Source organism: Magnolia sinica, chromosome 18 (genome assembly GCF_029962835.1).
Source record: "Magnolia sinica isolate HGM2019 chromosome 18, MsV1, whole genome shotgun sequence".
Taxonomy (NCBI): domain Eukaryota; kingdom Viridiplantae; phylum Streptophyta; class Magnoliopsida; order Magnoliales; family Magnoliaceae; genus Magnolia; species Magnolia sinica.
Window position 1 is genome coordinate 62536918 of NC_080590.1, and position 13331 is coordinate 62550248.

Consider the following 13331-nt stretch of genomic DNA (forward strand, 5'->3'; position numbering starts at 1 on the left):
GAGAGAGAGTTTGAGGGAGAAGCAGGCAGTTGCTGCTCGTCATGGGTGCTGCACCATGCTGACCTGTCCGAGCCACAAGTCGGGGTCGAGTCTCGACCTTGCAGGAACTCCAGCATATGGAAAGAGAGAGAGAGAGAGAGAAGTAGATGAAAGAGGAAGATGAAGGTGCAGCTGTTGCACCACACCAACACGACCTGACTCGTCCGAGTCATGGGGTGGACCAGCATGAGGGCCACTGCCGTGTCGTGTTTGGCTGAGTCCAGACTCGCTCTAACCATTCCAAAAAAGAGAGATAGAGAAGGAGGAATGAGAGAGAAGAGGATTCATTGTAATGGGTCCGACAGGGCCATGCGCTGGCTGCCGAGTTACGTCTGAGTCAACTCGGTCCAGGCCGTTGCTGGACCTTTAGTAGATGAAATGAGGAAGGTGGAGAAGAAAGAAAAGAAATGAAAGAGAAGATGAAGAAGAAAATCAGTAGCGAGAGAGAGAGATGGAGGAGAAATGGAAGAGAGAGTGTTGCTAGTCTACCACTCTAGCTCGACATGAGCTGAGTCGTTGACTCACTGTGTCAACTCAGTCATGTTGAGACTGGGTTGTAGTCAATCTCCGTCCTATTGAACATGCCAGGGAAGAAACGAAAAGGGAAAGAGAGGGTGTCATGCCCCAAACTCAGAAATCGGGCTCACAGAATTTTCAATGGCCTAATCCGGTGCCAACAGCCTCCGTAGTACCCCATTCTCGGCTTCCAGTGCCCATACACCAGCTTCTGATACTGGGATCCTACAAGGAGGATTCTCTAGCATACATTTATATCGAAAGAAGCATAACCACGAGTTTACCCAAATCACAAAGGCAACATCATCATCACATATCCACTAATATAAATAATTGAATACAGTGCTGAAAGGTAAATACATATATCGAAAATTAAAGCTCCAGAAGACAGTTGAATGCTCCAAACTCAATGTTGCTGTGACCTAACACCACCTACACGCTTCTATCATGCATAAGCTTATAAAAAGCTTAGAGGGTGGTGTAAGTGTGTGCACAAGGTAAGTGTCAAGTATACAATATCAGAGTAAGTAGAAATACTGGCAAATCTATAAGTTATACAATATCAGAGCATGCAGAAACATGCTGGTAAGTCTATAAATGCCATCAGCCTTATCTAGGTTATGCGATACGAAAACATAATAAGCCAATTCATATACTAAGGAAGCAATGTAGATCGGCTATGTAATCCGAAGACATAGTAAGCAAAATATCATATACTGAGGATGCAATGCAATATACAATTCCTAACGAGTCCACGGATACCGTCAACCACATCTAGGCCATATAAATGTAGAAACATAGTAACCCAAAATGTCATATGCCACGGATATAATGCAATATGTGGTGCAAATAAAATGACCAAACTGGAGTATGAAATCGGGATGATAGCACGTAGTATCGTAGGCTATGGGGTCCATCAGAAGGGACTTCTATCCAAACCAATCCCATACGTAAATTTGGATAGCCAGGCTCAATGTGGTAAAATCCTAATCTCAGGTTGGTCGCGCGCCCCAACCGAAATCCTAGCCAATGTGAAGGTACACATGATGACTTGATTGCGCACCACCAGCCTGAGTGGATGGTGAATGAATGAGTAAAATACTGAGTATACAACTCCTGCTTAATAAGTCCACATATCAATACCGTACATCTTTGGGATCATCACCGGGGTCAAGTACACTACAAACCAGATTGCCGCCATATCGCGTGCAACAAGGTGAGTGGAAGAGACCTCACTATTCGCCATGCCAATAGTCTGCCAATACCTACCCGGCACGTTGATAGCGGACGCATTCCTTGAGATGGTCAAACTTAGCCTAGCTTTGTCCCCTCCTCTTAGGCGGGTAAGGCCGTACCCCCTTCCAACCGACCACGACAAAGTGGGAAGCGCAGCCTCCTAGTATTCGGTACTCTACGCTCAAAGCATCCACTCAGTCTAGACATTGGAGTAACCTCTGGTACCTAGAGGGTTTAAGGACTTTTACCTAGGGATATCTATGGCATCCCATGTAAAAAAAGATTTTCGGTATCCCATCTGGCCATCCATGATGTGCCTATGGCGGCTACGACCCTAATGTCGCTAGGGCATACGATGGTCATATCATAAAATGCGAGATGCATGAGTCATATCATCCAGTCATGCTTCAAACATACGCGTACCGCGCACTCATGTGTGACAACGCTGCCTATCAGGGAGCCCCATAACAACCTGAAATTGCGGTAATGACCACTTTAGTTGAAGTGGGAATATGCCAATATGTCCTAGAGGGGGGTGAATAGTACTTTTTAGTATTTTATGTTAATTTAAAATCCTATCAAACTTATCCTGAGAAAATATGCATATATCAGGATTTCTTTAAAGTAACTCTAATGGCTTCCAAGCCAAATAGAGGATCCAGTCATAACACTATTTGAAAGATGAACAAAATGCAAATCATAGTTTATGGCGAATGTAACTGTGTGTGAGGTGTGATCTCAGATAAATAATTCAAAAGCATTTAGGAAAATCACATAAGCAATCAAAAAAAATATCAATCTCAAACACAGTTGTTTTTTATAGTGGTTCAACTACTTGTCTACTACACTTCCAACGAACACACTCAACCTTTGAGTGTATTAGATCTCACTAACAGTGGTTTCACAGCAGGGTCACCTCAAACTGGAGGTTTTAAATTAGGTTCACATCTAACCAGTACAACCTACACTCAAGCTGACACAACATTCCTACACGACACAAGTTTATGCTCCGATGAGCAAGGGTCAACACACAGCACCTAACTTTTAGGCCACACAAGCTAAGGATCCACACAAGGAACCTCACTAGTTTATACTCCTATGAGCAAGGGTCAACATAAAGCACCCTAGTTTTAGACCACACAGGTCAAGGACCTACACAAGGACCTAAAAGTTTATGCTCTCCACAGAGCAAGGGTCAACATAAAGCAACCCCACGTATACTCCCGTCGGAGGCCTCCTATGAGGACTTAAAAGGGGTGAGAAACAACTTAGACCCAATCCTACAGAAGGAATGATCACAAGGGTCCTCTGGACTCTAATGACTTACAGATAAGTAGATGAGCCCCATTCAGCACGTTGATGAAGATCTCCTTCTTTGATGACAAAGAATCTTCAGCTCCCTTGAACTGAAACTCAGAAGATGTACCAATATAAGGTGACGGGTTAGGTCAAGGTTATGATGGAATCCGACTCTATTAAATATTTTCCTATAAGGGAGATAGAGCGATTCCAATCATCTATGCATTCAAGGCATCCCAGCTTAATGATTTTCCATTAAGGTAGTAGCCATAGGATCCTTGAATGCGGACGTTGATTCCCCAATCTACTTTATTGAATGTCAATGATGAGGGTGGATTGGAGGATGAACTTCTATGAGAGAAAAGGTTAGGGGGATATATGATTTAGGGTTAGACACAGCAACTACCTGCGGTACACTTGTCAATTTTCGATCATCCAAATTTTCAGGCAAATCTACGTCAAAATATCCAGCAATGGTGGTGGATGTTTTAAATGGATACCATAAACTGAAAGAGGCAGTTCCTGCTATGTATTTGATGATCCTCTTAACAACTGTTAGGAGGGATTCCTTAGGATCTTCCTGATACCGAGCACACACTCCCACACTAAAAGATATGTCTGGACGACTAGCTGTGAGATACAGTAGGCTTCCTATCATACTCCGATAGAGATGTTGATCCACACTTTTGCCATTAACATCTTTGGAAAGTTTAAGTGTAGTGTTCATAGGAGTATGATAAGTACGACCAGATTCGAGCCCAAATCTTTTCACCAAGTCGTTTGCATATCCATCATTTAACTACTTCACTTGTAAGCCTAAAAAGAAGTTCAATTCACCGACCATGCTCATTTCAAATTCTAATTTCATGAGATCAGCGAATTTATATGCAGTATCTTCACATGTTGAACCAAAGACTATATCATCCACATAGATTAGAGCAATGAGCAATGAATCCTTTGTCTTTTGAGTGAATAGTGTTTTATCTACACTTCCCCTGCAAAATTTATGGTCCAAAAGAAATTTTGTCAATTGTTCATACCAAGCACGTAATGCTTGTTTGAGACCATAAAGTGCTTTGTTCAAACGATAAACATGATGAGGATACTTAAGATCTGAAAATCCCTTCGTTGTTCTACATAAACTTCTTCATCAAGATCCCTATTAAGAAATGCACTTTTTACATACATTTGAAATAGTTTAAATTTCAATGCACATGCAACAGACATGAGTATTCTGATAGACTTAAGACGAGCTATTGGAGCAAATGTTTCATCAAAATCAATGCCTTCTATCTATAAATACTCTTGAGCTACTAGCCTTGCTTTATTCCTGATCACATTGCCAGATTCACTAGATTTATTCTTGAAGACCCATTTGGTTCCAATGACATTTGTATTGAGTGGCCTGGAAACCAATTGCCATACCTCATTTCTCTGGAATTGTTGAAATTCTTCTTACATAGTATTTATCCAGTGTTCATCTTGAAGAGCTTCCACATTATTCTTGGGTTCCATCTTTGAGGTAAAGCAGAAATGACTATAGATATTTTCTATCTGCCGTCAAGTTCTTACACTATCATTAGGATCTCCAATGATTTTCTCTCAAGGGTGATCCTTAATAATGGGTATGTTGGATGACGGTTGTGGTTCATTAAATGATGGAGATTTGTTATCTGATTTATCTAGAATGCGTGAATCTACATCATCTTCTAATTCATTCAAGGGGCTGGCTTCTTCATGGGACTGGTCATCGATCACCATATTGACTGATTCTTGAATAGTGAGGGTCCTTAGATTGTATACTCCATAGGCACGACTATTCAAGGCATACCCCAGAAAGATACTATCATCACTTTTAGACTCAAATTTCCCTAGGTGATCTCTGTCTCTAAAGATATAACATTTACTTCCAAAAATATGAAAGTATTTCACACTAGGTTGTTTTCCATACCATAGTTTGTATGGAGTTTTGTTCAATCCTGCTCTAAGATAGACTCTATTGATGATGTAGCAGGCAGTGTTGACAGCTTCAGCCTAAAAACTCTTTACCATACTTTTCCATTTAACATAATTGACCGCTTTTCCTATAGTACACGATTTTTCCTTTCAACAACTCCATTTTATAGTGTGGTTTTTGGGGCTGAGAATTCATAACAGATTCCTTTCTCATCACAGTGCCTTTCAAATCGCTCATTTTCAAATTTACCACCATGATCACTCCTAATGCGATTTATGCAATACCCTTTTTCATTTTGAAGTCGCTTTGCCAAAATTAAAAATTCATTAAAGGCGTCCGTTTTCTCCCGAAGAAATGCGACCCAAGTAAATCTGGTGTAATCATCTACTACAGGAAGTATCTTTTCTTACCATTGGACCAACTAGGTCCATATGTAACAGATCCAAAGGTTTTGTCGTTGCTATAGTGGTTGTCTTTTTGTGACCAACTTTTATCTGTTTTCCTTTAAGACCATCACCACATACAACTTTTTCTTCCTTTCTAATCTTGGAAAGTCCTCTAACCAAATTTTTTGAACTTAGCTTGGCTAAATTTCGATAGTGAACATGTCCCAACCTTTGGTGACATAATTTGGATTCGCTTTTTACGGCCATATTACATTTTGTGGATAATACACTCTCATTCCTACTTTCAATAACGTAGCAGCTATCACTAGTTCATAAACATTTTATGATAGATTTACCTGTATGATCTAAGATCCTACACACATCCTTTGAGAAGGTGACCAAATGCTCTTTGTCACAGATTTGGAAGATACTAAGGAGATTGTGTTTTAGACATTCTACACAGAGAACATTTTTAATTTTTGGAAGACCTGGTACAGCTATCGTTCCTTATCCAATGATTCTGTCGGAACTACCATCTCCAAATGTCACTGATCCACCATCAAAATCTAAATACTCACAAAAATGAGTTTGGTCACCAGTCATGTGTCTAGAGCATCCACTATCAAGATAGCATTTTGAACTGTTGCCAACTTTTGAAGCAATATAGATTACTAGGCAATTCCTCCAACCCTCTAATATGTTTTTGAACATGATTCCAACTTCAGTAAAGATCACTCTCTAAGCGGTGAAGCCCTTAAGAGAGACCGGCTCTGATACCAATTGAAATAGCAGTAATGACCACTTTAGTCGAAGTGGAGTGAATAGGACTTTTTAATATTTTATATTAATTTGAAATCCTATCAAACTTATCCTAAGAAAAATATGCATATATCAGGATTTCTTCAAAGTAACTCTAATGGCTTCCAAGCCAAATAGAGGATCCAGTCATAACACTATTTGAAAGATGAACAAAATGTAAATCATAGTTTATGATGGATGTAACTGCGTGTGAGGTGTGATCTCAGATAAATATATTTAAAAGCATTTAAGGAAAACACACAAGCAATCAAAGAAAATATCAATCTCAAACACAGTTGTTTTTATAGTGGTTCGACTACTTGCCTACTCCACTTCCGGCGGACGCACTCAACCTTTGAGTGTACTGGATCTCACTAACGAAGGTTTCACAACAGGTTCGCCTCAAACCGGAAGTTTTAAATCAGGTTCACCTCTAACCAGTACAACCTACACTTAGGCTGACACAACGTGCCTACACAACACAAGTTTATGCTCCCATGAGTAAGGGTCAACACACAGCACCCAACTTTTAAGCCACACATGCTAAGGATCCACACAAGGAACCTCACTAGTTTATGCTCCTATGAGCAAGGGTCAACATAAAGCACCTGAGTTTTAAACCACAAAGGTCAAGGACCTACATAAGGACCTAAGAGTTTGTGCTCTCCACAAAGAAAGGGTCAACACAAAGCACCCCCTCATACACCCCCGTCGGAGGCCTCCTATGAGGACTTGAAAGGGGTGAGAAACAACTTAGGCCCAATCCTACAGAAGGAATGATTATAAGGGTCCTCTGGACTCTAATGACTTACAGATAAGTAGATGAGCCTCATTCAGCACGTTGATGAAGATCTCCTCCTTTGATGATGAAGAATCTTCAACTCCCTTGAACCGCAACTCATAAGATGTACCAATATAAGGCGACGGGTTGGGTCAAGGTTATGATGGAATCCTACTATATTAAATATTTTTTTATAAGGAAGATAGAGCGATTCCAATCATCTATACATTTAAGGTATCCCAGCTTAATGATTTTCCATTAAGGTAGTAGCTATAGGATCCTTGAATGTGGAAGTTCATTCCCCAATCCACTCTATTGAATGTCAATGATGAGGGTAGATTGGAGGATGAACTTCCATGAGAGAAAAGGCTTAGCGTATATGATCTGGGGTTAGACACACAAAAGCACTTTCTATTTTCTCTACCAACAACCAAGGGCAAGCTCTCATTAAATAGGTAAAAGGTTCCAACGGATATAAAACGGTCACATTTTTTATAGATTTCGATATCATCGAGCAAGGTCGATATCATCGAGCGTATACTCTCGATAGCATCGACTGGTCACTCGATGACATGATCTCAACTGTCAAACGCTTTTGAAACCTTTTGCCAACTGGTCAAGGAAATTGAACGAGCGTCGATGTCATTGGATTTTAAACTCCGATTTCATCGACACGAGGTTCGATTCCTCAATATTTGAAAATGTGAGAGCACTTGCCTTTGAAATATTTTAGGTGTATGATATGATTAAGCATCACTCAATATCATCGGAATTTGAATATCGATAATATCGAGGGCAGTGTCGATTCATCGATAATTCTAAAGAATTTTCCTATAAGCTTGTTGGACTATTTATGTCCTTTTTCGATGACATCGATGCCTTGATATGATCGATATTTGAATATCGATTTTATCGAGTGACTCTTGATCCTAGAAAAAATAACCTGAAAACTTGTTGGATAGATTTGTCTCCCAATCCGATATTATCGAACGTCTATCGATATCGTCGAGATTTGAATTCCGAAGATATCAAGGAGCCCTTCGATATATCAAGAATCATAAGATTTACCTTAGAAGCATTTTGGACACAAACATATCAGATGTCGATTTTATCGAGACGGCTCGGTGGTCTCGAGATTCAAATTTTGATGATATCGATGAGTCCATCGACTCATCGATAATTCAGTCCAGATATCTTTGTAGTTGTTGGACATCTTAGGTCCTCATTTCAATAAGATCGAGTGGGCTTCGAGGACATTGACAACAAGGTTCAATTTCATCGAACCACTTGTCGATAAATCGACGAAGGTAGAAAACTTAAGGATTTTCCTGAATTTGAAAAAAGTTTTCTAACCAAAAACCCTAGGGTGTTCTATTCAGTTTCAAGGGCTTTATATACCTGGTGTTGTGGGACATGGGATGTGAGGCTAAGATTTACCTGTGACGAGTTCGGGCTCACATCCAGCTGAGGCAGACGCTTGATCAATCTTCCTAGGGGCTCCTTTAGCAAGCTGACTCAACGCTCACACTAATTGACAAACCAGGGCACTTTCATAACCTGCCCAATGGCATATGCAATGGTCAACTGCATCTCATATCAGGCATGCAGATGATGTGTATGGGCATGTGTCATGATGCAATACTATCACGTACTACAATCGGTATCGATAATCGGCCTAACAAAGGGCCTAAGGAAAGGTCACAATGTGGACATTTAACCATCATTGCCCATCAATGTGGACATTTAACCAACATTGCTCCCAAGGAGTAGCCCTCATAGGAACAAACATATAGCAGGGCCCATGGCTTCACATAAACATCATTACAAACATCATGGTGGAATTACACATCACATCGATCCTCATATACATCGCTTTAGGCCTCACATACATCACATTGGGCCTCACTATGGGCCTCTCATACATCACATCGGGCCTCACTCATGGGCCTCATATACATCAATTAGACCACATCACATGGGCCTCATATACATCAAGTGGGCCGCATGACATGGGTCAAATATTAATCACAATGGGACATAAATACATCACATTAAGGTGGGCCCTGCACATCCCAAATAGGCCACAAATACATCACATTAGGCCTCATCAGATGGACCACAAACACATCACATTGGGCCTCATCAGATGGGCCACAATACATCACATTAGGCCTCATCAGATGGGCCACAATACATCAAGTGGGCCACATCCACAGGCCACAGTAATGAGCCTAATATACATCAAGTGGGCCACATCCACAGGCCACAGTAATGAGCCTGATATACATCAAGTGGGCCACATCACATGGGCCGCACCAATGGGCCTCATATATATCAAGTGGGCCGCATCCACGAGCTACACCATCTACACCATTCATCTATTTTAAGAGGTTATTTTAGAGCATTTCCCAAAAAATGAATCATACCGAAAGATCATCTGGACCATACCACAAATAACAGTGGAGATAATGATTTCCACCCTTAAAATTATCAGGGCCCACCATAACATTTATTTTCCATCCAATCTGTTCATACAGTCACAAATATTTGAATCAAGAGGAAACACAAATATCATATTGATCCAGAACTTCTGTGATCCCTAAACAGTTTTAATGGTGGACATTCAATCTTCCACTGATTTTTGTAGTGTGGTCCACCTGATAGGCGTTCAATGGCAACGTTGTGAATGTAGATCAGATGGACAACTTGGATATAAAACAGATGCACGGCATGGATTATAAAACAGATGGACGGCGTTGATGAAACACATATATCATGCTGGAGTCCCACCGTCCAGATGGACAGTGAGGATAAAACGCGTGTCATGGTGGACCCACCATCCCATCTGGACAATGGAGTTGAAACACATACATCAACGGCCCCACATGTCCAGATGGATGGACGGTGTATATAAGACACATATATCATGTGTGGGGTCCACACGTCCTAAACAAAAATGGACGGACAGTCTGCATATCATGATCAGACCCACTCCACTTGCTAACGTCAATACAGCAGCCGTAGGGCTGGTGGGGTCCATAGATAGACGGTGTGGATTAAATCCATACATCATGCGAACCCACAGAACTTGCTGGCATCGTAAAGTAGCTATATATTTGGGTGTCAGCGTACACCATCCAATCTCTCCCACCGTCCATGGATTAAACGGTGTGGATACAACACATCCCTCAAAGTGAGCCCCACAGCTGGACGGTGTGGGTGCTATACATACATCACGTGAGGCCCCCACCGTCTGGACGGTGTAGATCAAATACATAAATCATGGTGGTCCCATGTCTAGTGGGCCACACGTGCTAGGGGAGGTCCCACTGTCCCTTGGACAGTGAGGGTAAAACCCATATATCAGGTGGATCACACCATCCTTGCTGGATGGTGTAGATGGAATACGTGCATCAAGGTGGGTCCCGCCCGTCCAGAACGGACGGACGGCTGGGATACAAAATACATATATCAAGGTGGGTCCTACCTGTCCAGAACAGACGGACGGCTGGGATACAGAATACATATATTAAGGTGGGGTTCGATCAGATGGACGGTGAAGATTTAGGGCAGATACATCATGGTGGGCCACTACACAGATAGTGCGGATACAACACTACATCATGGTGGGCCACTACACGGATAGTGCGGATACAACACTGCATCATGGTGGGCCACTGCACTTGCTGACATGATGCAGTAGTGGGAGCCACAAAGCTTGCTGACATTGCTGCAACAGCGGCTGCAGCTGCTGGTCCCAGCAGATGAACGACCTGGATTCAAGAGACCCACAGAACTTGCTGACGTCATTCCAGCAGTTGTATGTTGTTGGATCTCCATCGTCCGGATGGATGGTGGGCCCCAAATACATAAATCACGGTGGATAAAGCCCACATCCAGACCGCTAGACGGTTTGGATCAAACAGTTGGATGGCGTTGGTAAAACGCATGCACCATGGTGGAGACCCACCATCCAGCAGCTGCTAGACGGTGCAGAGATGGATGAAACACATGCATCATAGGTGGGTCCAAACGTGTGGCCCACCTCAGCTCTGAATGAGCTAATATTTGTATTATCCCTTCATCTAGGGCTGCTAGATGGTACCAGCATTGCGAGACCGTCTAGCCACTTGCTGGGCGTCAACGACGTGGGCCCCATGGGTGGCCGGCATGGATATGGAATAGATACATCATGGTGGGGTGTATCAAGGTGGGCCACACACATATTATCATCAATCATAAGAAGAAGAAGAAGAAGAAGAAGGAGAGAGAGAGAGAGAGAGAGAGATCAGCGTAGTGGAGGGACCCCACCACTATGGGCCCCTCTTAGATCACAACACATACATCAAAGTGGGTCCCATCATAAGTAGGCCCTAAATCAAAATCACGATCTAAAGCTACGAACACCCACCATTGGATCTTCTTAGTCCGATAGAATGTCAAACTCCTTGTCTCTCTCTTTAATGGAGGTTAATGAAGGTTGGAGGGTTGAGATGGGAGATGAGAGGTGTAGGAGGTGGGCCACATTTGACTCTCTTAGAGCTTAGAATTGCTTGGACGGCCAACCTCTTTGGTTGCTTGGAAAAGTGAGTGGAGAAAGAGAGAGAGAGGGAGAGAGAGAGAAAGAGAGAGAGAGAGAGAGAGAGTGGTTATAGGAGAGAAGTGATGGGTGTGAGTGATGGATGGAGTGATTTAAGAGTTGACTTTAGGATAGCTTGTGTAAGAGGGGTATGGGTTGTGTAAGAGAGGTGATATGTGAGGTACGGCTGTGATGGATTGTATACTTGATTAATTGATGTGATGGGTTGTAAAGATTCTCTCGGGATTATAAATGCACGGCGTTTCTTTGAGATAAACACGGGCCCACATCTCCTGGCCTGGGTATTGCATCGGTGCACAAGACGCGGCGATGGCGCTGTCGCAATGGTACAAGTCTCAGGTCGAGCCGACTCAAAATTACAAGATGCGACTTAAGGTCACGTGCAAACACTGTCTACAGATAGTAGGTTACCGAAATTTGATGAGGAGGATCGCAGATGTCAAAGGAACGATACAGACTAGGATACGGGCCTTACAGCTCTCCCCTCCTAATAAAAATTCCGTCCTCAAAATTTAAACCACAACACAAACAATACAGAGCTCACCAAGGCAGGAAAAATCCTATCACTATAGATATAATCAGAACACAAAACACCTAAGAGATGGTGACAACGCCCACGAATCTCAACCTCTTGCTCCCAAGATGTCTCATTAGCACTATGATGACCCCACTGATCCTCGGATCCTAGTCAGAAATGATCGAAACTGGAATACTATGCAACCTTATAATCTTAACGATAGGGAGCTATGTCAGAAAGTTTCTAAGTTAATCAAACTCGAGGATTTAACCATTCTAAGTTCTCAATAATCATAGAGTGTAGGGTAGCTATCAGCAGATATGTGATGTTATCCTCAAGTATTCCCAAGTTATACTCTGATACCAACTCTGTCACACCCCAAACTCGAAAACTCTATCACAAAATTCCCGATCGCCGAATCCAGTGCCGACAGCCTCCATAGTACCCAATTCTCGGCTTCCAGCGACCATACGCCAGATTCTGATCCTGGGATCCTATAAGGAGGATTCTCCAATGTACATTTATATTGAAAGAAGCATAATCAAAAGTTTACCTAAATTACAAAGGCAACATCATCATCACATATCCACTAATATAAACAATTGAATACAGTGCCGAAAGGGAAATACATATATCAAAAATCAAAGCTCCAGAAGACAGCTACATGCTCTAAACTCAATGCTGTTGTGACCTAACACCACCTGCATGCATCTATCGTGTATAAGCTTATAGAAAGCATAGAGGGTGGTGTAAGTGTGTGTGCAAGGTAAGTGTCAAGTATGCAATATCATAATAAGCAGAAATACTGAAAAATCCATAAGTTATACAATATCAGAGCATCTGGAAACATGCTGGTAAGTCCATAAATGTCATCAGCCTTATCCAAGCTATGCGATACAAAATAAGCCAATTCATATACCAAGGAAGCAATGTAGATCAGCTATGCAATGTAGAGACATAGTAAGCCAAATATCATAAACTAAGGATGCAATGCAATATGTAATTCCTGACGAGTCCACGGATACCGTCAGCCGCATCTAGGCCATATAAATGTAAAAACATAACAACCTAAAATGCCATATGCCACGGATATAATGCAATATATGGTGTGAATGAAATGACCAAGCTGGAGTGTGAAGTCGAGATGATAGCACCTAGTATCGCAGGCTATGGGTTCCATCATAAGGGACTTCTATCCAAAC